This window comes from Melospiza melodia, chromosome 6, assembly GCF_035770615.1.
Source record: "Melospiza melodia melodia isolate bMelMel2 chromosome 6, bMelMel2.pri, whole genome shotgun sequence".
NCBI classification, from domain to species: domain Eukaryota; kingdom Metazoa; phylum Chordata; class Aves; order Passeriformes; family Passerellidae; genus Melospiza; species Melospiza melodia.
Genome location: NC_086199.1, coordinates 46,881,871 through 46,908,130, shown reverse-complemented (window position 1 = coordinate 46,908,130; position 26,260 = coordinate 46,881,871).

The window sequence follows — 26,260 nt, the reverse complement described above, 5'->3', positions numbered from 1 at the left end:
TTTCTGAAACCTTCCAAGTTTTTATTTATTCTGGACTGGCATGATTCAAATATTGATGGCTGCCAGATCTTTCTAAATGAACACGAAGTTGGCAGATTGGCACTGTGCAGGCGCTAAAAGCACAGCAGTAGCAGCCATGATCTAGAAGGAGCTGCTGCATTCCTTGCTTATGGAAGAGGACCGGGGCGGCAGCTCTCCCCACTTTATATCAAAAAGTTCTCAGTGTAAAGTGAGGTCAGAGCAGGAGCCTGAGTTTTGTCACCTTGTGTTTCTCTGAAAATGCAGTCCTAAAGTGGAACCCTTAGCTTCCTTTCTATGTTGTTCAAAAGAAACATGGTTTTGTAGCCACAAATGCTTCTTCAGATGGGGTATGCAAGAGGATTGCCTACTATAATATTTTTAATCTGAACTTTGGCATTTTTCCCTGTATATACTACATCTTCTTTCTGGGTTTTTTTTTATTCACACCCTTTCTTGTCTATACAGCAATGAAAGATATGGTTATTTAAATTTGATGCAAGCAGCTCAGTCTCTGGTCTAGATATTGTTCATTTGTACAAGCCAATATCTGCAAAATATCTCTATCTGTCCTTATAGTGGGGTAAAAATGGCTCAGATCCTCAGCTTTGGATACATACTGACTTTTGATTTTTTTGGTGCATTCTCATGGCACCACTTCTAAAGCTTGTCCAGGTCCCTCTGAACAGCTTTCTGTCCTTCAGGTATGTCACACAGTGCTGGAGTGGTGGATATAAACTACTGTACCCTGCACTTGTGATCTCCAGAGTCTGGTGTTAAATGTGTGTGTATATATGTATAATTGCTAAAAAACCTGAGTTGTGGTAGACAGTGGTCTGTTGCTGTAGGCAATTTTAACCATTTATAAGAAAAACTCTATATCTGAAAATGTCTTGAACAGGGCATGAAGAGGAGATATTTTTTTATTAACCTCTCCAGGCTGTTTCTAGAACTTATTTGAAATACTAACTTTTGGTGGTTTGTTTTTTAAATTAAAGACATCAGTGTTGCTTTTGGAATTTTGCTAAACTTCCTAAAAATGCTATGTATAATTGCAAATTCAGCTAAGTGTTTTAACACATTCCCATGTATCTTTTTAATACCATTTTAACCAGTGTTTCAGTTGGGCCCCACGTATTCTTCATGCAATTACTGTTCTTAAGCACCATGGAGTCATACATATTCTTGACCCATTTTCTCCTGACTATCCCTCACCAAAAGGGAGTGCTCCCCACTTTAGACAACACTGAGCTGAATGCTAATTTTTACATCCACAGCATGAAGGAGGAGCAAAGAAAACATTTCTAGCAGCATGGGGGCATCTCAGTGTCAGAGGGACTGCTCTTTGTGAAACTAAACCTGCATCTGTCTTTGTGATGTGTTTAAAGTTTTCACAGAAGGGTATACCTGAAAAGTTAAGCAGAAAGACTTTTTTTGCCCATATGCAACTGAAGCCATTACATCTCATCTTCTTTTGAGCAGAGTTCTTTCCTCCTGAACCGTTTGCCTCTGTTGAATATCACTGTTTTCTTTCTTCGGCACTTATGCTTGGTGCTTCATTTGTTCATTTTTGTTATTATTTGCAAGAGCAGCCTCCTAAACACCCATTTTATCATCATCATAATAAAAAAAAAATTATATACATTTCCACAACTTAAACCTGCTGCATTTAATGCTAATTTTTCATTTATCCTTCGTTTAGGTTTTTGTTGGCATTTTGCATGCTCAGGCGTTTTTTTCAAGGATCATAATAAACGTTCTTTGCCCCCAGGGGAGGGGCGGCTGCCTGAAAGTTATTTGGCAATAGCTGTGGATATATGGCTCCAATTTAAAATCTCTTTTTCACACTTCAGTTATATTTCTTTAAACAATACAGCAGAAATGCAAGGATTTGTAGTCAGCTTTGATATGATGTTTGGCTGTTGCTGCCAAATTAATGTTGGTAGCCTTTGAATCGTGTCAGTGACTGTGGCTATGACACAAACCTGCAAGATCTTCCATGGCAGGAAGAAAGAAAGGCATGCTGGCTAAAAGTCTTGTGTTATTTTGAAATGGCATTTTTTTTTAGTTATTTTTAATGTAATGAATAAAGAAACTTTTCAGTAGTGGTAAAATTTTCAGCACCAACTATACTGAAATCAAGGGTAATGTCTTAGACTATTCATGCAAAGGTCTGGTATCATGTTTTACCAAGACTGAGGTGTTTGTGTCATTAGAAAAAATACAATTGCATAACAGAAGGATAATAGCATATATAAATTTGCTTATAAATTTGAAAATTGGTCCTTGTTTGTAATTACAACCATTCCTCAGGCATAAAACTCCACTTGCTCCTTCATACTGAAATGGCTTTGCAGGCTGAGGTTTTTGATATAGTGATGCAGAGTTTGTGAAAAATAACTAAAATAAATAAAAATTAATTTCCTTTTCCTTTGGTAAATTATCTTCTATTACTTTTTCATGAGGTCGTGTACATACAAAAGGTATTTTTAATGGAATGACAAATATGGGGCTTCATCGTATGTACCATGACAACTTTCCCAGCTTGTATCAGGCATTGAGGGTGATCAGAGCTTTACAGCTGTAGATGTATGTGGAACAAAAACTTGCTTTTTGGGTGAATTCTTGTATCATTTGAAAGAAACCTAACTGGCGTCAGAGCAGATGCTCATTTGTTCGCAAACATAAACACTTGATTATTTTCTCCTAGAAAAAAGAAAAAAAAGGTGTTTGTTAGGTCCTTCCTACCCAAGCATAGAAATGAGCTGAAAGGAAGGACACTGCAGACCAGTGGATGAATTCCTTTAGTGATTTAATGAGCTTTGAATTGGATCCTGTGATAATCAAAATGCAAATAGCAGCACATCTTTTGAGACACTTACTGTTTGATAAAAAAGTTGCAGACTCCAGTTTAGTCTAAAACTTGGTTGGATAATTTGATCATTTTTCAGATCTATATGTTAGGGTTTTTTGTAAAAGTCTGAGGTTTATATTAAATTTGCTGTGTCTATATTAGCAAGTAATATGATGCAACAGATGAGCAGACTGAGGCGGCCAGAGCAAAAGCCTCTAGACCTACATCATCACTAAAATGCAACCTAAAATGCAATGGGTACAACCACGACAGAATCCTGTGGATCCACTTTACAAACACATGAAAAGGCGTTTATTTCTTTCAGAAGCCCTTATATTGTCCCTTTTTTATTTGGTAGAGCACTCTTCACAAATAAAAGGTGCCAAGTAAATTTATATTAATGTTTTATTATTTAAAAAGAAACTGAGAATCTTGAAGCTGGAACCAAATTTCTTTTAGGATGAAAGTTTCCAGTCTTGAGCCTTACATGAAACTGTCCTTATAACAAAAAGCATTGGTAATGAGAGAGATGTCCCCAGAACATACATGTATCCATTTGCTCTGAGCTCCCTTTTACTTGGAACAAAGGCAACAGAAAAGCAAATCAGGATTCTTTGAAGACTAACTGAAAACCTCTATTACTCTCTACTTCTTCATACTTACTCTCACATTCACATTTCTTCTTAAAATCTCTGATACTGATACTTTTATGTAGATAGTATTTGCCTCCCCACTGAAATTTTTTTCCTTCTTTGCTTCAATCTGTTAAAAATTACCACCAATTACATCTCCCTTCTTGCTAGGCTCCCTACATGTGCCAACTGCTCCTTTACTAATATGTAAATTTAAACTTCTTATTTTCCTGCCAGCTTAATATGACTGGATTCTGCCCTCAAGACCTTCTGTAATTTTCCGGTTTTTGTCATTACCTTAAGTATAATATAAATACCCAAGCCAGCTCTTGACTTCCATTTTTTGGGGGCTGTAGCAGTTAGCTTTGGATGTGTTTGTTTGGCATGCAGAAGACTTTAAGATGCTGTTTTATGGCATATTAATTCCAAAGGGTTGGCAAAATTGGGCATCATCACCTCCACATATCAGGGTTGTATAGAGTGATACTGCAGTCCCTGAAAACACAGCATGCTCTATTTTTATTATTTGTAGTTTGCCATCCTTAGAGTCTTCCATGGTAGGGAAAGGACAGGCCTTTGTCTTCTTTTGAAGCCTTCACTTAAAAGAACTTTTTTCTCATGACAGCCTCAGACAGGAGGAGGAATGTTCTCTGTAAAGCCCAGCAGTTGCCCAAGAAGCTGCCACTACACAGCAGTAATGAGAGTTATTAAAATTCAGAACATCAGAAGTGAGTGCTTCCAGTTGCAGAATATGACAGTCCTGGCTCATTGCCACCAGCCTGTGCTCAAGCTGTTTCCATTTTTGCTAACCAGCAAAAGAATAACAGGATGTTTATTCCTCTTTTTTTTTCCTTTTTTTTTTTTTTACTTTTTTTAAGCAAGTCCTGCCTATAGGGCTGCATTGAGATTAAGTGCATCATTTTACTTTTTATTCTATAGTTTGCAGGAAAGGGATCTGGTCATAAAAGATGGGAAGGAAGAAAGGACTGAACAGTTCAGTGTTCACATGGATTAAAGGTTTACTTTGGCAAAGCTCACAAGCACAACATGTACTTGCATCACAGGTGTTTTCCCAAAGCATCTCAGCTGCCTAGACAAGATGTCATGGCAGCAACTCGTGTGTGCTCTTTACTGCTGGAGCAGGGCAAACATTTTGCTTAACCACAGAACAGCTCATGGAAAAAAACCCGAAAATACCCATGATGCTGTATCTCAATTGTTCTCAATTACGTAAGTGATTCTTGGGGCCAGGGTTATTCAGATTTAGGCTGTCAGACTTCATTCTGTCACCACAGAAAATGTAATCCTATAGCTCAAGGCAGAGAGAGGAGATCCACAGTGTGCTCTGAGCTTTGAGCAAATTGCTTTTCCCTTGCAGGATGGTGGCTACGCTCCTGCCTCTCTTGTCTTTTTTGGATAGATCTGCTGGTAGCATGGCCTTCTGGGCAGGGGACTTTTTTTGGCCTGCTCTTGGAAAGCACTCATATGGTCTGGGTCTGGCTGACCCCTGCAATAGCAATCATAAATAGAAAGATTAGTCAACAATGTGTAAAAGTGAGTACAGTGTGGTAACTGTTGTTGAGGTCTGTCATGCACAAAATCTTTGAATGCAAATTTGTATGGAAATTTGAATTATCCTGGGAATACTATCTATAATCCCTAAAATAATTATAAATGTACTGAGGTAGTGGAATGTAATGAAGTCTCTATATTTTAACTGAAACCAGCACTTTTTAATATGGTTCTTGCTCTGGAACCGGTAATCAGAGTCACTCTTCTCTGCTGTTGAATTGAGCTATTGGTAGATACCTGACACATTAATGATTTTTTTTCTGCATCTATTCCAGAAATTACACCTATTGACAGTACATGCTTCTGTGAGGAGCATGAGAGTTTTGTTTCTGCATGAGAGTTTCTTCTATGAGAGTTTTGTTTGATTAGTGTTGGTGAACTGGTTTAATGATGCTGGTACAGTTTATCAATTATTTGCAACTTGTAATCTAATGTAATCTAAAGCAGTCCTGCATGAGTAGTGAGACAGCTATTTTCTGTGAAATTTTCACTGCTTTCCTATTTTAATTAATAGGAGTTTCCTGACAAGTGAGAGATAGTTTGGGACATAACCTTTTATGAAACAATGCAGGAAGTCACAAAAATGGCTAATAACCAAGACTGAGAGACAGAATGTTTTTGTACAAAGTCAGTATTAATATTTTAAAGGGTTTGGAACATTTATATGTGTTTTTGTTATGTTGTGATCCCCAAAGAGTATATTAGGCAATGGGAAATTAATTACTATCACCATCCTTACTCTTTAGGATATATTTGTCTACAACAAACTTACCCAAACCCTATAGAGAGCAACTTTAACCCGTACAGTCATAGCACTTTGGACAGGGAGTGGTGGGAAGTTGCTTGTATTTGATGAGAGGTTCAGTCTGCCCCACAGAATTCCATTCTTGTAGAATACAAACTCTTCCAGCAGCTGTGTGTCCCATCCTGTACTAGGTCACAGAGACCTTCGTCAGAGATGTACTCAGGGATCTCTCAGCACAGGGGAGCTGGGATGAATCTAGTCAAGTAACACCAGCAGATCTTGATCATGCTCTGTGGTTGCTGTAAAAAGTAAATGGAAGTTTGACTTGTTTGCCTTTATGAACTTAGAAATTTGTATAATTAATTAGGCCTTTAAACTGCAAAGATATGTGAAATTTTACCCTGTGAAGTTGCCCTACTGCCTTCAGAAAATTATTGTCATTAGAAAAGATGATAGAAGTGCACATAGTCGTGTTATTAGAAACTTCTGCCCTTAATGAATAATGTATGGCAGCCCTGTAGCGGTGTAAAATTTCATGTTGTGACATGTTTAGTGCATTACAGATAACATATCATTTCAGTGTCAAGGGAAAACAGCGATTTGATATTAGTTTCAGCCCTTTAAATTTTGACTTGCAACTTAAAGAAATGAAATTTTCTAAGAATGTAAGAATAAATGAGAGACTGGAAATTGCTTCACTTACATGCTGCAGTAATGCAGTAATGTTTTGTATGTTTGTGGGGAATTACAACTTTGTGCCATAGCTCCTTTATTTGAGCAGCAATTCAACAACAGTGTTCAAAGTGCTGTTTGTGCAAGATGAGTTTGAAGAAGGGTAGATTTAAAAAAAAGGGATTTGTAGGGCTGACCAGGCAGTACAACTTTGCCTTGAAATTTGAAGATAAAAAGAAAGGAGGACATATAAGCACATTCCACTTTTCAGTGACAAAAGCTCCTGTGGCAGGAAACTGAATTTAAATCTCCTGCAACATAATGGAGTGTCAGTCAGCCACCTAGCTAATAGGAGGGCAAGGCAGCTGTGGGAGCTCTTCTCATAAGACATGAAGCAAGTGAAGAGCTGGCAGTGGAAGGACTATGATCAGCCATCAGCTTATCTGCTGCTGAGGAAATATCCTCTGTGCTTTGGCATCTTGCCCCTGAGGTTGCTGGCCAAATGTGAGATGATTTCCCATTAGGATGAGGCTGCCTGCCAGATGGATAAGCCCCTACAAACTGAGCTCAGACTTTCTGACGTCTCCCACTTCTGCTTTCACATATCTAAGAGCTGTGGCTGGGACCTTGTCAGGGGATCCATTAATGGGAAGGGAACATAGATAGTGTAACTGGTACTCTGGGAGAAACATGCAGTGTCTGAATGTCCACTTGGACTCCTGCACAGGATTGCAACACATGTCATGCAGTATCTGCAAGGCCTTCTGTACTCTTGGGGACTTGATCCCAAATTAATTGCTGTCTAATCTGCAAGAGTATTGAAGCCTTGAAGTATTGTTTTGAAGCCTGGAAGTATTGTATTGAAGTCTTGGCTATCCTACTCAATATAAGGAACAATAACTTATTCTTAAGGAGTGTTAATACAGTGTCATGCATGCACATACACGTGTATAAACATGTACATGCATATGGAATTTGGGGGATTGCTTTAGGTTTCCCAAGTGTTTGTTCATCTCAGCTTTGAAAGCAAGTAGAAGGTGAAAATAAAATCAATCTCCTTCCCTTCTAAAGAAAGTACTTTGTAATCACACACATAAAGACACCTTTTATTTTTTAAAGCTATATCCTATTTGAAATGAGTATGAAAACCACCTGCAAAATACTAATCTTCTCTTTCCAGGAGAAGAGTTGACACTTCTGGGATTTCAGCCTGTGATCAGGCTATTATAAACCTGAGGCTTAAATTGCAAAGCCACTAGTATGCTTTGATCTGCTGTGAAGCTGTACCATCCTGATGGATGACTAGTAGCTTGCAATGAGGCTTAATATGGTACAATTTTTTCTAACATCAGGTGGCATCCCCTCTACATTATTGTATGAAATACAACAGAAGTACCCAGAGGTTCTCACTTTTGGTATCCTTCTATCTTGAGAGAAAGGAGGGGCAGATTTGAGGAGCTGGGCTGTTGAGGAGGAGTGGTTCTCCCCTCCCTTGGAAAGGGCTGGAGAGGGGACAGTCTTGTCCACGAGGCCAGGGCTGAAATCACTTGTGTGACAGCTCTGAGGCTGTCACTGTTGTCTTACAGATGCTCCTGCCTCTTCTGGCACTGGTCTGTCCACTGAGGGACAACAGGTTGAGACCAGGATTAAAGCCCCATCCCTTTGCTTCTGGCTGATTGGATCACTGGCACTCTCAGTGCAATTTAACTACTTTGGTGCTTGAGACTCAGTTTTATCTTGAGCTGCAAGTTTTCACAGTTTGTGTGCAATTAACTTGTTTGAAAACAAGAATTCCCAAGTGAAACTAATTTTAATAGAAAGTACATTTGGAGTGGGCATTGTGATTTCTGTGCATCCAGGCTCTGAGGCTGTTCCATCGGCATGAGTGATAAATCCTTTCTAAAGGCTAACAAAAATTCAAGGCTCTGTGGGCCACACACAAAAATATGATCTCACATTTTCTGAAGTAGAGTCTTTTTTCATTTTACTTCGGTGGTTGTATCTTACAAGTTTGTAGAATAACCAAAAACTTCCTTATTTCTGGAAACTGTTTCCAAGTTTGGAGGCAGGTCAAGAAAGGAAGGAATTCCATTTTCTGTGACATCCAAAGATATCTGGAAGTCTGTGTTTATATGAATATCTGTTGTCTCTCTAAATACAATTTTTACCTTTTCTATCAAAAAACTTGTTAAGTCCAGAATGGTACCTTGGCAAGACCCCAGGGAGGGCTTAACAGTAAAAGAGGATCTGTGGAAAAGAGAAATTTGCTAATAGTGCAGCCCTTGTGTTTAGCTGGTGCTGCACCAAGAGGGAAGAAATCTCCTTCTGTCTCTGAGTGCAGCCCGTGGGACAAGCTGTGGGGCCACAGGGAGACTGCCTTCCTCTTGTGCCAAAGGAATATATATCATTGAAGCAAAGGAAAAGAAAGAATCCTCTTGTTTCAAACTACCTGCACTGCCCCAAAAGAGGAAGGTTTTATGGCTTGCCAAGAGGTATAAACTTTCACCTGAATAGGGAAATTGCATGGATCTGTCTAGTAAGGGACAAGTTGCTGGAGGGTGGGTGGCTGCAGTAGAGGAATAACTCTGTTCCTGCATGCCACACAGCAGTACAGTGGAGTTTATCACTTGAAATAATCTGTACTACAAGCTTTTGTCTTGAGATTTCAAAAAGGGTCCCTACTAATGTAACCACATTGAACTAATCTGTGTTATGTTATCTTGAGCTGTGGCTGAATCTGACCCCAGTGTGTTTTGCTTCCAAGTAGGAAAGGCTAGGAATGACTAAGTACACAAGAATTCTTGTGAGTTATATTTAAAATCAAAGATTCTGCTTCTACATAGCAACTTATATGCCTTGTTTTGCAGACATATGGCTCATCCTTCATGTGTTGTATCATGAAAAACATGGCTTGTAATTCTGCTGTGAAGCAATATGTTTGTGATTAAAATAAAAATTATATGATTTCTGGTAATTCATTCATTCAAGTAATTGTGAGCTATCAGAATATTTTCCATTTAGGGATGGCTACAGGATGATGTTTTGCATTATATATATGCATATATATGTATAACTGTATGTGGACATGTACATATATATAAGTACATAGCATTCTCAGACATCAAGATGCAGGTGGCTCTTTCTGAATCCCAAGAGCAGAATGTGTGTCTTGAAAAGCAGATTTGAGGAGGAGATGACTGGTACCTAGGCTTTGTAAGGCTGGAAAACTGCACCAGCAGTACAATAAGTTGGAAAAGAAATATCCATAAGGAGCAAGTTCTTTAAACCATGGCAAAAGCTCTGTAGCCTTCTTAGTGACATGGATTTTCCACATGCCACCCTGAAGCTGAAATGAGGATGACTAATGAAACTAATCCTGTTTTCCTGGAAAAGCCTGTTCCAGGACCACTCAATGCTGCTGATACTGGTGTCAGAAGATCATGAAATAGGAAATAGCTGTTTGAGAGCTTAATGGAGTCTCACATGCTGCAGAAGGGCTGCTTTGGAGGCTGTTACGACCCACTGGAATGGGGCACGATCTTTGTTCTAGGTCCTCCTCATGCTGAACATATTATGATATTATGTGTCAAAGAACTCTGATGCTTCTATTATATATCTGCTTTAGATTCAGCAACCAGACCACTATTTAGACACATAAGGCATTGGTTATCAACCCCTTAAGTTTTAACACTTATTAAAAGCAGTGGCTAATACACTCTTACTTTTTACATTACATTTTAATAAGCTCTCAAATCCCACAATTCAAAGCTGCCGGCTAAGAGGCCACACTACAGCACTTCTCAAAGGTGCTGGCATAAGCCACAACACTGCTTTTCAAAGGTACTGGAACAAACCCAACACACTTCCACAAGCTCCTCTAGCAACAAACTTCAGGATGGAGTCTGGGGTAGGATATGATAGCTGTTCTTTCCACAGGCAAAGCAAGGAAGGATAGAAATAAAGACAGAAGAGAGAGAAAGAGAACAATGAATATCACCAGTCCTTAGATACTACATTGGTCCTGCCACATGGATGGTCCAGAGCTGGGGTAAGAGTCAAAGATAAAGGGAAGAAAAAGAGCACAAGGGGGCCTGATCCACTTCCTTTTACAGTTACCTTGGTGTATACCTCTGATGCAAACTAGATTTTTCCTGCTGTTTGTTTGCCCGTGTGCAGACAGCCCCTTTGAGCCTTTCTCCAGGAAGCAAGTAGAGGGACAGTGGACTGAGCAGGAATCCCAAGGGGTGGAGCAGGATGTTGATTCAGAACAGGTCTGCACCCCTCCCTGGGACCCTCTTTTGCAATCACACCTTTCCTGTCCTAACAGAACATTTGAGACAAAGCATGTTTGTGTCTGGTCCTTCACGGAGGCTGAAAGGATGGTAAGACACAGTGAGCAAAAAAGGGTTAATAGGGCTCAGAGCTCCTGAGCCTGTCAAAAGACAGCAGAAATCTCACAGGAAAGGTATCTGCTGTATCTCGGCATCCTGCGCCACTCAAGAAACCCCAGAGGAGCTTCAGAGATTTGGCAAAAAGTGTTGATAAAATGCAGCAAGGCACATTAGGACTGGAATGCAGTGCTTGGCTCTGGAGATGGGGAAAGGAGTCACAGTAAATATATCTTCAGACACACATTGCCTCTCTTTGTCTAATGATTCAAGCAGTCACTACCCTGGAAGTGGAACATGATCTCAGCATCATGTAAGTTACCTTTCTCCTTTTCTTTTGGGTGAAACATCAAATAGAAAGTGGTTCTGCTGCTCGATTAACAAAAAGTGTTGCAGCCCTTGAAAATGAGCTTCAATGTGAGCTACTGATTCTGGTACTGTGGGAGTTACAGGAGGATCCTAAAAAGGTAGGCACCAACAGGACCTAAATTCTGTTTCCAAGGGTCACAACTCAGAGAATTAAATGCAATATGTCCCTCTGAATGAGCTACTGAAAAATGTGTCAAGACCAAGCTCTAAGGCTGAATTTGATGTCCTTTTCAACCATATTTTAGATAAAATTCTTTGTGTATTTTGGTCATCAAACATTGTCTCCACACTGTTTAAGTGGGCCCAAGGTGAAATCAAGGCACATAAAATCTCAGACTAAAGCAAATCCAGTAGTAGTAGTTCTGTTACTTTTTAAAAAGTCAATCAGTTTAATACTTTTTCTCCAAAATGGGCAAAATCTACAGGTGAAATGACATTAGAATTTAGACTTGCATTATCATTCATATTTTATTTTAAAATCAAATTTTAAAGAATCTTTAAAATCTGTTTGGTTTGGGCAATACATTTAAAACTGTCTGTGCAGAATTGCCTGAAACAAATTGCCATCTGGCATTCCATATATTCAGGTTCAATTGAATTGTTTCAACAGCCATTGCAAGAAATCAAAAGGAAGCTAAGAAATGGCAAAGAATTCTTCTTCTAGCACTGAGAAATAGCTTGACAAATAACATTTCATTGCAAATTTAAAATACCAACAAAAGCATAAAACCAGACTAATAAAAAGAAAGATGATTTTGTTATAATTTCAGTGGATAGTTTTTAACAAATTTATGATTGGTTCCTGTCAGTTTGTAGTAAGAAGTGAGCTGGTATTAGAATCATGGCTTGAGTGATCAAACAAGGACTGGAAAAATTCTTTGGCAGAGATCCATCTACACAGGAACTTGGTCTGCATGCAGAGAAAATACACTGCAGATGTATAAATTACACAGGCTGGAATAGTGCTGGTCAAAACCATCCATACTGGAGTCATGTGGGAAAGAAGGTCTAGACACCATAGATTACTTTGCTTCAACTAAAATCATGCAAACTAGAAATTAGCTAAAACCACATTTGCACAAATACACATAGAGAAGTTTCTAACCAGCTGTGTTAACTAGATGTTCAAGCAGAACAAGAAAAGAATTTCAGCCAGTTGAATTCATTGGTAAAGCTTGCATACAATTTTAGTTATAGTTACATAGTTTGTTAAACAACCAATTAAGTAAGCTTACCAGAGAGGCAAAATCAGTCCACATTTTATTACAGAAAGTAACTTGCAGACAAATTTGCAGTAACTTGCAGGTTAATTGTTGCAGTCCTACATTTTCATTGCTGCAAACAAACTTTATCAAAAGAGAATCCAGATTCCTAATTATCAGCACACATGGCCAAATCAAAACAATGTAATTTATTTGATAATTTTAACCAAGGACAGGGCTTTTTTTCCTGAGGAGAAAAACTCAGAGTAGAAAAGGAGCAATGCAGGATTGTTCAATCATTCTTGGCAAAGATAAGGAACTCTGTCTAGTGCTACTATTCTTTTGGGAAGGCGCGAGAAATTGGGGGACTGCTGTTGATATGGGTTTATGTAATATATAATGCTGTATTACATATAAATTCCTAATATATTATCACTTTATTTCTGAGATTTGGATTTAACTTCTCTAGCTGCATCCCTTTTGGTGATTGTGGATAGAGTCTGGCCACTGCAGATAGTCAGGACACAAGTGCTTTTTGGACCTAGGTGCTCAGTCCCAAGCAGAGTACAGATTCCAAAGGTCTAAAGATATTGCCAAGGAAAAAACTGCTCAGGTGATGACATGGACAAGAGAGTGAGCACTACTAAATCTTCTCAAAACTCCTGCAAGGTCTTTCTGTGGTCTGTGTTCACCCAGAAGAACACTTACCTGGGCAGTCAGAAGCTGGCTTGTGTTTGAATATTGTCAGAGAACTTTTTATGGACAGTGAGGCTGAAGCAGCTTGGTCAGCTGCCAGTGTGCAACTGCTGTAGATGGGAGTTGTGCCAGCTTTAGCTGCATTACAAGATAGCTATTTAGGAAGTTTACTACTTCTCCAGGTCCCATCTGTGTGCTTCCTTCTAAGTCAAGCCATCTCCACCTACCCTCAGCATGCAGGCATGACAAAGAATATGTGTGTGACACTCAGAGATTCCTTCAGGGTCTCACCTCTTGCCACCAGTGGTGATGCTGCTTACTGCTGCTTCTCCTCTTCTCTAAGCCTCCCTTGTCATTTCCTTCTTTCCCAGGCAGCACTTTTTGTGTGTCAGTTCAATTATTTCGACAGCCATTGTGTGCCGTCCCCAGCTGAGCCCCCCAAGCTATCCCTGCAAGCCCTTTCTGCTCTGGGACCTGTCACCCAGCAAGGGATTCACAGCCAACTACTCAGCTGCAGCATCTTCTGAATACATAAAACATCTATTGTGATATCTTTGTAATCACACTCTTCACGCTTTTCAGAAGCTTTGACTGTAAAATACAGTGGAGCAGGTATTTTCTTTTTGGCCATTTTCCAACTAAACTGCCTTCCACAAATAGAAATATAACTGTTTACTTGTCTACATGACTTTTTAATTGAGAGGTTTTACTAACCACCATAACAGATGTACCAAATAAATTTTGACCTAAAGTTTGGGAAGAACTACAGTAATGCCTGTTTTGAATGGACAATGAATATGCAAGGGGAAAAAAGATGGAAGTAGGTATGTATATATAAGGTATGGCATGGTCTTTCAGAAGGCATCGGAGAAACATTCCTTCCGTATTTCCCTATATTTTAAAACCAAAAAACCCCACCTACAACAGGATTTTTCTGAAAAGGAGTGACTTATCTCCCTGTACTGTTACTGAAAGTAAGAACTGGCATCAGTTAAATTAGACATTGTATATATGTGGTATAGATACCTCAGCTGTGATAATGTATGCTGAGGTTGAGGTTTTCCTGAAAAGTTGGCCAAGAAACAAAGTACACTTAAGGAATACGGATAGTGTTTTACTAGGGAAATGCCTAAAATAGTGTGAATCTTTAGTATAGAATCCTTAAATGAAATGTTTGTTCAACTGGAAAAGAAACATTCATGTGAAGGGTTTTTATAGAAGATGCTGACTGTTTTCAGTTGAAGACTGAACCCAGTTGAGGTCTGAGAACCTAACTTACACAGTATTTTGAAGTGCTTAGTGCAAGAAATCTTAGAGTTGGTTTTATAAGTGAGTGAATTTTCAAGATTAAGTTCAGGTCTCCAAGTCAAGCAGCTGGAAAATAAAAAGGACACAACTGGCAGATACCCTTTTCTGGTTGGTTTTCCAGCCAGCTGTAACTCACCTCCCCTTCCAGTCCCCTCCTGCCCCTCCTGTGTGTGCCAGTCCATGTGGCACTATCCCACCCAGTAGTGTCACAGCATTCAGCAATTTTAACCACTACCATTCATCCCTAGTCTATAGGGATGAATGGCAGTGATTAAAATTGCTGAATGTCTTTAGTCTATATCCGAATGCCTTTAGTCTATATCAGAAAATCATCAATGTACTTTAAAGTATTAAAGACATATATCAGTCTAGCTAAGTGAGTCAATAAAGACCTAGCTCCCCACTGGTTTTTCCATGTGCCCTGGGACAGCTGCTTTCCTGATGAGCAGCCACTGTGCATCTTCCTGAGTTGTTGAATTGTGCTGGTTAGTTCCTGGGCTTTTCTCTACTCATCCAAATGAATTCAGCAAACACTCAGCCTCAGAGTCCATCCATGAGCCCTTTTGCTCACAGAAAGCAGTACCGTGTTCTGAGGGTCAGCCACTGCACACAATTACTTCCACGATTTGCTCAAACCTAATTTCTGAGTTCTATCAGTCCTTGGCCTGTGGAGATTTACTGGGAGGATACTTAAGAACTCTTTTTCTTTGATGGCTCATTTCCCTCCATTTTATGTCTATTTGCTGTATGTATGTGGACATATATAGTCATTTAGCCTAAATTGTTCTCATATGTTCCTATGAGCTCATAGTGCATTTATAGAAAGTAACTATATTGCTTCTCAGGCTTTATTTTCATAGCCTTAATGCAATGTCTTCCAGTCTGTGTCATAAGACAGATATTTCTTGCTTTGTGTTGGCTTTTTTTTAAAATTTGAAATTATCTTGCTCAAACACGAAATTTCTGCTAGCACACTGCAAAGTACATTAGTCCAACTAATACAATCACACTAATACTTATTTATTTCTATCCCAAATATCTTGGTTGAAATAGAATGGACTCCTTTCAGATTCTTCCACAGCTGTAATAGAGTGATTTAGTTATCCTGTGATCAATTAATATCCAAAGATTTTTCTCCTCTTCTGCCTTTAATTTGTTAGTTCCAAACTCAAGACAGAAATTCTTGCTCTTAGTTCCAGAGCACATATTTTTGCCAAATTTTATCCTGATTCTGCTTGCAAGTTGTAAATTCTTCTTTATCCTCCTTATATTAATTATGTCTTCTTGTTTTAGGGCACCATCATATTTAGTTAGTATCCTCTGGCTCTCTGTGGCAAAATCATTTATGAAAATATTAAATTATGTTGGTTCCAAGAACAGCTCTGTAAGAACTCAATAAGCTGTCTTGTTGAAGATGGGTATTTGTATTTTACTACAATAGAAGCACCTGGTCTTCCACCTTAGCAACACTTAAGCATTTCTGGAAGGAGAAGACTTATCTTGGATTATGTAATGCTTGCTGATTACTTTACAAGTAAGACTTTTCCCTTAAAATCATTAATAAGTATTTTCTTACAATAACAAATTACAAAATCATAGTGTGGGGGGTTTGAGCAATTTGACTCTTTTGGAACCATAAAGCAAGATTGACATCAGTCATTAAGAAAAACATTATTTGTAGTGGAAATCTGCCATTCTTGTAAGTTAGTTTAGATCCTGCATTTTTCCAGCTCTGTTTAGTGCATGTAAGGGGCTTGTCACAATCATTAAAAATTCACTCTTGATAATTTCATTTGGTTTGAATTTCAGGATTTACGTCAGTTGAAATGTTTAACTTAGCTTAAAATATAAGGAGGAGGAGGATTTAATGAGAATTTAATCTGCTTTCTGGACAATGAAAGTGTGTTCTTTTTCCCCTTTTCATACTAAAATGAAAAGGGGAAAAAGAACTGTGAACTAAAATGCACAGTAAAAGGAAACAGTTTTAACATGTCTTTCTTCACACAGTTTTAAGTTAGCAGTCACCTAACTTATTAGGTGTCACATAAATGAGTTTTGCAATAACTGAACTGCATCATCTTACGAGAGAGTGGAAGCAGATGATGCTCATCAATGATGTATATTTTGTCTTTATAGACAATTAATAAATCACAAGAAAATAAGGGGTTCTCTTTAGTTTATATCAGAAAATCATCAATGTACTTTAAAATATTAAAGACATTTGTCAGTCTAGCTGAGTCAATAAAGACCTAGCTCAAAACTGAATTATTATGCCTACCTTCGAAGAAAAACAGTAATATGTGAGCTACATATTTTGGCTGTTTCTAAAGGATGAATTCTTCTTAGCAATATTTAGCAATTTTTAGCAATTTTTGTTCCAATTCACTACATTCGCTATTTAAATCTTGGCTATTATTTTGTTTTCTGGCAAGTCACTATAATGTTTGCATGAACTGTGTCATGTAAATTCAAAGAACTTGTCATGTGAAAGAGGAGATTTTCTCAAACCCTTTGTGTTTGATTAGTCTGTCAGTGCCTTGGGTCAGCTGAGACCCTTGTGCACAACCAAATATGTTAGACTCCAGTTTTGGGGGCCCTTCACTAAAAAGTCTGGGGAGTCAGAGGGCAGTTCAGGGTCACACGGAGACAGAAGGACCTCCTCCCAAGTCTCCACACCTTTAATTGGTTTGTGGTGCCTCAGGGAAGATTCAGGGTAAGAGACACCCCCTCCCAGGTCTCCACAGTCAACTATGTTATCTACTGCGGGCAACTGGTAGCCTCCTTGAAGGACTCACATGTGACAATTTATGGAACACGCATTATTAATATAACAGAAAACTGTTAAGGTTTTAAGATTGAAGGTGATAGTATCTGGCTGAAAAAAAATCTATCCGAAGCAATATACTAACAAGATCTAATTACTGAAAAGCCTAGCCTGAGCTAAGTGATCTGCACACAGACTGCAGTTCTTACCCCACAGGTGTCCCTGTGGTGGTGGAGATATGTTCTGCCTGTCAGCTGATGCCAGAACCATCAATTGAGTCTTCCCTATCTTCTGCACTTTTTAATCTTACTATTTTGATACTAATTTTTGTGCTTTGGTACACCTTGAATTACCAGTGGTATATCACGTTCCATGTGGGGTGGTCGTGCCTTGGAGGTGGGAAACATCTGCATTGCATCTGAAGTAACCTTTGGGAATGGGGATAGATGTCTGTGATCTCACCATGGCTGCTGGTTCAACAGCAAGAAATCTTCTTCCTCCCTTATTTGACACGTGCTATGTGACTAATCAGGTACCAGGTATCACCTAGCATCCCCTTTTGCAAGAATTTTGGCAGAGCCTGAGCTTGGTGTTTCCACTTCACTCCACCCTCTATTTAGGCCCCCTCAGCATGCACTGTGTGTGAGAAGTTGGGCCTGCTGACCACATTCCATCCTGGGAGTAGCCACAGCAATTTCTCCCTGGAATTTTAAATATTGTTATAACTGTGTCTGTAACTTTCCACCCTGCTCCATCCTCCATTTTCATCTCCCCTCAGCAATGCTGTCTGGTATTTTTGTAACACTTTCTTTCTTTAATTTTACCCCTGCTCTGTAAAATGGTAACTAACAACTAATGGTAACATTGCTTTGATGGTAACTAACAACCATTACTGTAACATATTTAGGATTTTCAAATAGTCATTACTGGCACCAAAAGATATCTTTGTAATCCACAACATCTTTGTATTACATTTTCTCCAACTTGTTAGATATTAGGAGGAAATTTTTTGCTGTGAGGATGGTGACCCACTGGAACAAGTTTCCCAGAGAAGCTGTGGCTGCCACATCCCTGGAAATGTTCAAGGCAGGTTGGATGGGGCTCTGGTCTAGTGGAAGGTGTTGTGCCCGTGGCAGGGCAGTTGGAACTAGATGATCTTTATGGTCCCTTTCAAACCAAACCATTCTGTGGTTCTAAGATTTATAGTGTTCCAAATGTTATTAGAACAGTATTAATCAAAGAATGAAATGCAGTGTAGCAGTCTTATTGTAGAGATGGAAAAATACTTGATAGTTGAGTGATTTGATCTGGCTGCTGTACTTAGTTTAAGTGACACTTCAATTTTTACATGTTTTAAGATAAAGGACTCTTGTCTTTTAGTCTCCACTGGTTGCATTAAGAAAATTAACAAAGGAAAAGTGGCCCAATCAGAAATTGGAAATATCACAAATTCATAAGCAAAATGTTCCAGGTATTTTATGGAATATCACAGTAGACCTAAACTAGGGATAAAAATGTTCCATTAATTCTGGGAACTAAGTAAAAACCAATTTTCCTTTGAGGGATGATCTATTAGTAAATTTAGACAGTTTCTTACTTTGATTGAGGATTTCATAAAATATTATTTCCCGCAAAATTCTTCATAAAACATTTTGAGGTGTCATTCTTTGACAGCTTTATCCTGCAAAAGCCGGCATGCAGTCAGGTAATGGAAAGGATTACACACATCAGCCACCACAGCAGCCAGGGACTATCCTCAGGGATCCAAAATTCCCTTCTGAAGGTCCCTGAGACGCCAGGTTTCAAGCTTCCAGGAAATTATGTTTTCTCAAAGTCTACCTTGAGTGAAATCAAACTAAATTCAACTCTCTTTTTAGCCAAGTGGCTCTTTTAGACACTCAGATGAGTAGTCATTCTTAAACCTGCTGCTAATGAGTCGTGTTTGTTTGCAGTGTCTAGACCTCACCTGGGAATAATTGCCATAGCATTGAGAAACTGCTCTTATGGGGAGCTGCAAATTCCTGTCTTGGGTTCAGTGAAAACATGTTGAAGATGAGGCACTCCAATGAAGCATTTCAGGTCCAATTTCTTTTCTATATTTTTGTCTGATTCTGTTCCTGTGTTAACACTTGTGTTTGAATTCTGAATCTAGTATAGCACAATGTTATTCTTTACTTGAATTCCACTTACATCATAGAATGACTCGGGTTAGAAAGAACATTTATGGGTTACAGCATATGAAAACGAGACTCACAAGCTGAAAGCAAAATGAACCAGTTTATTGCAGAGTTAAGGCAGTATTTACACACAGAGTGAGAATCTTTGTTCAGTCCTTTGAACGCAACTGGCTGCAGGCCTGTAATGAATCCATTGGCCTGACTGTTAGTTTCCTCAAGGTTTGCAGGCTTTGAAGAAAGAGGATGCCTTTCCTGCTCTCAGATAGCGTGTAATCTACTTTGTCTCATGCTTCCCAGGAATTTTCTGCAGTGCCAGGCTTTGCTATTTCTTTTCACTTCCCCCTTTTCTTTTTAAAGGAGTAATAGTTAAGGCTAAGGTAACCATTACTTGTTTTTGCGTGCTTTTAACAGCTCGATTATTTTAAAAAGGACAAGACAGAAGACTAAAAACAATATTATTGCTAGACAACTCAGTCCAATGAAAACCCAAACTCATAAATTTATCCCAGAAAACCAATTTTTTTGATTTAACCAAGAGAGATCATTTTTCAGATCTGTCAACACCTTTTGTTCCTGCAGAGTTTGTAAAGTTGTGAGTTGATCTTTTAATTGAGTGTGAAGTGGCTGTATATTCTGTTGTAAGGCCTTATCAAGGGCCCCTTGGAGGTGGTTTTTAACTGTCTCCCAATTGTGTTCCATGTCATTCCATGGAAGGGGAGTGACACATAAGGAATTATGGATATCTTCCCAATCACAGTGCAGGGATAGGTGAGTTTTTTGGGCCTCAACTCTCTTGCCTACCCTCATAAGAGCACTTTCCAAGGCATCTAATATGGCTGTTATTTCTTTATCAATGTTTTCTTGTCTTTGTAACTGCTTTGTGATATTAGTTAATTTGTCCCATAGTGTGAGAAGTTTGAATGGAATGATTTAAGGCAGTGACAGCCACAGAGGCTGTGGTTAATATTATTGCAACACAAACAATAGCAAAGATTAACCAACCCAGAAATTTGCAAACTCATTTGGATGTCCTCTTGTACTAGTTGAGCCAATTGTGAGAGACCATCCTGTCCTTCCCAAGACTGAGTCGGATTTACAGGTACCCAAATTTTAAATCATCTTTTAAATAGAAGAAGGACAGAATAGTTACACATATCTCCATAGATTATGCATGAGTTGAAAACAAAAGAATCAGCAGATAAAAAACCAAACCATTTCTATATTCTATCAAGAAATCATTAACTAAAGCAAAAACATACAGGTATGCAGTACAAGTTAATAGTAATTGTTCCTCTTGCAGTGTTGAAGTAGCAATTGTAGCATTCTTATCTAATTTTACTTGGTATATCCTATTGCCATAAGCAGGCAACAACTTTTTCCACAACTGTTTGCGCACACGGGACTGATTATTACCTCAATAATATTGAATTAATGATCTGGCTATCCCACCACCATGCCAAGCAATACTGTGGTTTGCCTTTTGGGATGGGGGAATGGTTGTATTGGTCCCATTGTCTTTCAAGATACCATGTGGTCCCCAATCAATTACCCTCCCATACTATAAGAACTGCTGTTGTGGCTGCTGTCCTGTGCATGATATCCATTCCAAATGCCCTATATTGGAGATGGATGTAAAATGACATTTGGGGAAATGGGGTGGAGGGCATCCACAGGTTAGTTGGAAGCAGACAGAATGGCTGGCGATGTAGTAGAAGTCAATTTTCTTGCATTGTCTGAGTGTGCATATATCAAATGCAATTGCACAGAAAAGTTAGCACAAGGTAAAGGTCAAGAGGCATTTGTTTGATTCCATGTTAAGCAGATAGGCGGTAAATCAGTAACAAAAGTAGTGTTAATACTCTATGTATCCTGACCCAGGGGAGGAAGCCAAGTTCCTCCTGTCCATTCTGTTCCATTGGTGCTGATGGGAGGCTCTGGATCTCACCAGGTCAGAGGCTGAAACAGAACAGCAGAGGTTAAATGATGTGGGTCCAGCAGATTGTCCCTTCTTCCATTTGATGGCAGCACAGCAGTAGAAAGACAAAGAGGTTCATTGTTGTCATCCTTGGCTGGGTTTGATCTATCTTGCTGGAAGCCAGTACGGTCCTGAAGGTAAAGAATCACACCCATAGCCTCTTCCCCAGGCTCACAGTGGAATTGGACCTTTCCATTGATCACTGTGACATCCTTGTGTGTAACTTCTGAGCAAACTCCTTCTCAATCAGCGGTCTGACCCAGAAGCCTTTTATGTGCAGTTAAGTCATCTCTACTGGAGAGATTCAAAAAATTTAAAACATAGGTTGCTTTGTCAGGCTGCTCTTGAGGGAGCATGCCTATTAGATTCCCCCTCTTTTGTTTTTGTAGCGTGTTTCTTCATGTGAAATGTGTCCTTTAGACTATTGCTTGCCCTGTTGGGGAATGGGTAATACCTGTGATGTGTTTGATACCCCAAGCATGGAAGAATTATTGTGTTTTAAGAGATGTATGGGGCCCATTGTCTGCTTTTATCTGTTGAAGGACACCCATTGTGCCGAAGGCATGGAGCCAATGTCAGGTGGCACCTCTTGATTTCTCACCCTTGTGTGCTGTTGCTGCTATGGATCCGGAAAAGGTATCAATAGAAACATGGACATATTTATAAGTCCCAAAGCTCAATATGTGTGTTACATCTGTTTGCCAAATGTCATTAGGTTTCAACCCTTGTGGGTTTGTACCTAATATTTCTGGCAAAGGAGGAGTCTGCTGACATTGTGAGCAACTATTTAGTACATCCCATGCCTGTGGCAAAGTTAAATCGAATTGTTTTGTCAGTGCTTGGGCATTTTGATGGTAAAAGTAATGAGAATGTTTTGCCTGCCCTAACTTTTGTGGTATAGTAACTGTCATTTACATAAAAGTAACTCTCTGAAAAAGATCTGTTGCTTTCTGCAAATGCTGAGGAGTGCTTAGACGTGGAATCAATGTGGTCTTGCACTTAGGGAAATTTGGCCTTTCTGCCTGGGATGGTTTTGGCTAAGGGTGTGTTCTTGCTGCCTTTTGTTTTTAAGAAACAAACGTGTTGTTATTTATTGCTGAGTGAAATGGCAAGCACTATTAATATTGTAATGCTGACAAAGAAAGCCTTTTCCCAGTTTGCTGTTCTTTTTTTCTCTTTCTGTGGAAATTCCTGTTCTTTCCATAAACAGATACAAACAGACTAAACATTTCCTGCAAAATATGGCAGTGAGGACAAAGTAGCACTAGTAGGGTTATCTTGCTGATAAAAAGACATATTTTTTTGTATGTCTGCACTGTCAAAGCACAAAATTTCACTGAGACAAGAAGTTTTGTGTGAGGGTGTTTGTCTGGAGCCAATTTTGAGTTTTCTGTATAAAGAGGAAAGATATTCAGGCACAAACTGCTGAAGTAGAAGGTTTTGTTTTACTCCTGTCTTCCCAGCTAGACCACATGATGCCATTTTTTTTGTGCTGAGAGTCGCAGATACAAACCTTTTTTGTGTATATGAGTGGCTGTGATGCTGACATGCACTGCCCTGCCCAGGGAGCCAAAGCCCTGTAGGAGATGGGGAGGCTCTTTGGTGGCCTGGATAAGATCAAGGGATCTGCACACACCAAAATTGCTAGAATTTGTTAAGCCTAAGAATAAATCAGAGTTTGGGGATTTATATAGTTGAAGGCTCTCTGAGCCTCCTGATATTCAGCAGACTCACACTATCCTCAGCATTCCAAACACTGCATACCAGATCTCGAGGCAAAACTGACTTTATGTCCCAGAAACAGCTGACCTTAGAAGCAAAAATGCTCTGCAATCCCTGACTAGTGGAAGCTGCCACCACTGAGAGACAGGCTGGGAAAACTGAACATGAGCATTCCTCAATGCATTTAGAAAAATTATATGACCTCAACTTGATACTTTTTGTTCATTTGGTTTGTGCTGAATCTTTACTGAAGCTCTGTCCTTTGTAGCTGAGGATTTAAACACAGGATTATGTTGCCTAGAGGGTTTTTTCTTCCCTGATATGTAAAGTATGACAAGTAGTCCCGTCTTTACCTCTTCCATTTATCCCTGCTTTGTATCCCAGCAGCGCTGTCATAGTGAAAATGCCAGCATCTACTAGATCTGGTCAAGTATAGGTGTGACAATAACTGCAAAAAAAAAAAAAAAAAAAAAAAAAAAAAAAAAAAAAAAAAAAAAAAAAAGAAAGGAAATACTTGTCTTACCACAACCTTGTATGTCTATAGGGAATTTTATTATGCAGCTAGAGTGCTACAGCTTTATTTCCTGGTGTCATGACCCACTTGATAGGGGGCATGATGTTCATTATAAATTCTTGTCAGGTTGAACAAACACACCAGTCCATGTGTCAGGGAATCTTCTGCTTTACTGTAGAATTGTTTTAACTCTGGCAGCTAGCCCACTACTTGCTCTCAAAAGCCTTGGCTCATAAGCCTTGGCTCATAAGCCCTTAATTTTTACAACACATTTCAACAAGATCCCAACTCCCACAAACAAACTTCTGAATAAAATCATGGGTATAATATGATAGCCAGACTTTAAGACAAAGCAAGACAGGAGAGAAATAAATGCAGAGGAGAGAGAAAGGAGAAAAAAGATCACCAGGTCTTAGATCCTGTGTTGGTCCTGCTGCATGGGTGGTCCAGATCTGAGGTAGTGAGACAAAGAGAAAGGGAGGAAAAACAGAGGGGGACTGATCTACTTCCTTTTATAGTTAACTTGCTGCATGCCTCTCATGAAAACTGAATTTTTCATGCCATTTGGTCCACACCAGCCATTTCAAGCCCTCCAGGAACTGAGTTGGCATGGGGAAAGTTGATGCAGATGCAATGAGCATAAGCCTGAAGACAGAAAAAAAGTTGGATCAGCACAGTGCTGCCACTACTCTGGAGGGGACTTCTTATCCAATCACAACTTTCCAGTCAGAACTGTCAGTCAGAATGTTGGAGAAAAAATGTTCTTACATGCTCATCCCTGATCCTCCACATCTGGTTACATGAGCCTGAAGCTGTGGTACAATAATTCAAAACATTGATTGGATGTAAGAAATGTAAGAAAGAATCATTTGAGGAAATACAATAGTTTAAACTAAAGCTTAAACAAGATAAAGTAATAGTTTCCTGAAGAAAAAAAACCTCAAAGCAAACAAACAAAACAAAATAATCAAACCCAAGTGTACTGGAAAAAATCCAAGAAAGTCCCTTCCTCACATCATGCCACTGATGCTATGTGGAGTCGTGCTGATCATACAGCCAGTTTGAATTGGAAACCCCAATTGCCCAGGAATCTTGGAATTCATCACAAAGCGGCCTGAAGGTGAAAACTTCGGACTTTTGTCATCAGAGGAAGAAGAGAAGGTGACATGTGCTGGGGGTGCCCCACCATCTAATCAACTGCCAGAATCCAAATAGCGATGCACTCTCTTCACTGGTCGTTGCTGACATACTGTAGGAACACATTAGAAATAGAAAACTTCTATATGGAGACCTACACAGTGAGTGCCAGAAGCTTTCAAGGGACAAGGTGGATCAAGCCAGGTTGCAGATCTGAAGGTACAGCTGGTTTTGGACATTACTGAAGGAAGGAAATGGCCAGCACTTTACCTCTGCGCTGACCTGTGGATGGTAGAAAATGCTCTATGATGTTGTCTCCCACAGAAAACAGTCATCCACAAACTTCTCCAGTGTGAGTCCATGCCACAGGCAACAGCTCTCCACAAACTGCTGCAATGTGGGTCACTATTCCATGCAGGCAGGCTGGGCTAAATGACCTTTAAACGTCCCCTCCAACCCAAACTACAGTGTGACAGCATTTAACCACAGAGGTTTACTCCGGGCTACTCCAGTGGAGAGGGTGGGTTGTCCTGTCTTGCCTTTCAGATACTACTTCTTTTTGAATATACCCTCTTAATTTTAATTTCAAACAGTTGTCACAGCATCACTTTGATTTTGCTGAACCTTCTTAGGGCTCTGAATAGGAAATTGTTAAAATGGCTCCAAAGCTGCTTACTGTGAAACTGAAGCATTCTGTTACTAAAGGGAATCTACTTTTCTGTGTGCTTCTGTGTGTTTGGGAGACCCTTTTGCATATTGACACTCAGGCATCACCTATCTAATCTTATGGGAAATCCTTCCAAATTTGTCAAGGTACTACAGCACTGCTGCCTCAGACTTTTCAGCACCCAGAAAAGACACAAAAAGCTTGCACAGCTGGCACAATTTCTGGGAGCATGAACAACAGTGGGATTAAAAAACCTGAACAAACTTATATTTGAGCCCAAACATCACGTTCAGAGGCTGTGAGTGACACCCAGTGGGGCTTTCTCATCCAAGGCAACCAAGCTGGAGGAGCTGTAATATTTCCTAAGCCTAAACTAGCCCCCAGACTTTAAAGCTGGCCATAGGTCTTTGCATTTTGGCCATAAATGTGGAAGCAGGCAGGTCATATTCCTGCAGCTCTGAGAAGCATCCCATACACTGTGGTTCAGAGTCAGGGCAAACAACCATCCTGGGGCTCCAGGTCGAGATGCAGAGGCAAATCTCACCAGCATCTATTGAAGGATCTGCAAAGCCACGAGGAAATAACCTTGAATGCCAATTCCTAAGCTACGCCATTCCAAATAAAAGTCATAAATTGTAGTAGGAGGTAGAAATTCCATATAGACATTCTGCTCCAGCCTCAAGCATGGGAGAATAACACACTGTTCAGGCTGCTGAATGAGCGCTCTGTGTGCACTGAGTCATTAAAAACCTGTGGAATAGTCAACCATGGCTGCACAAAAATAAATATACAGCTGACTGTAAGTAATTCCTTCACCTGCTTTTTCTAGTAGAATTTTATAAAAATGT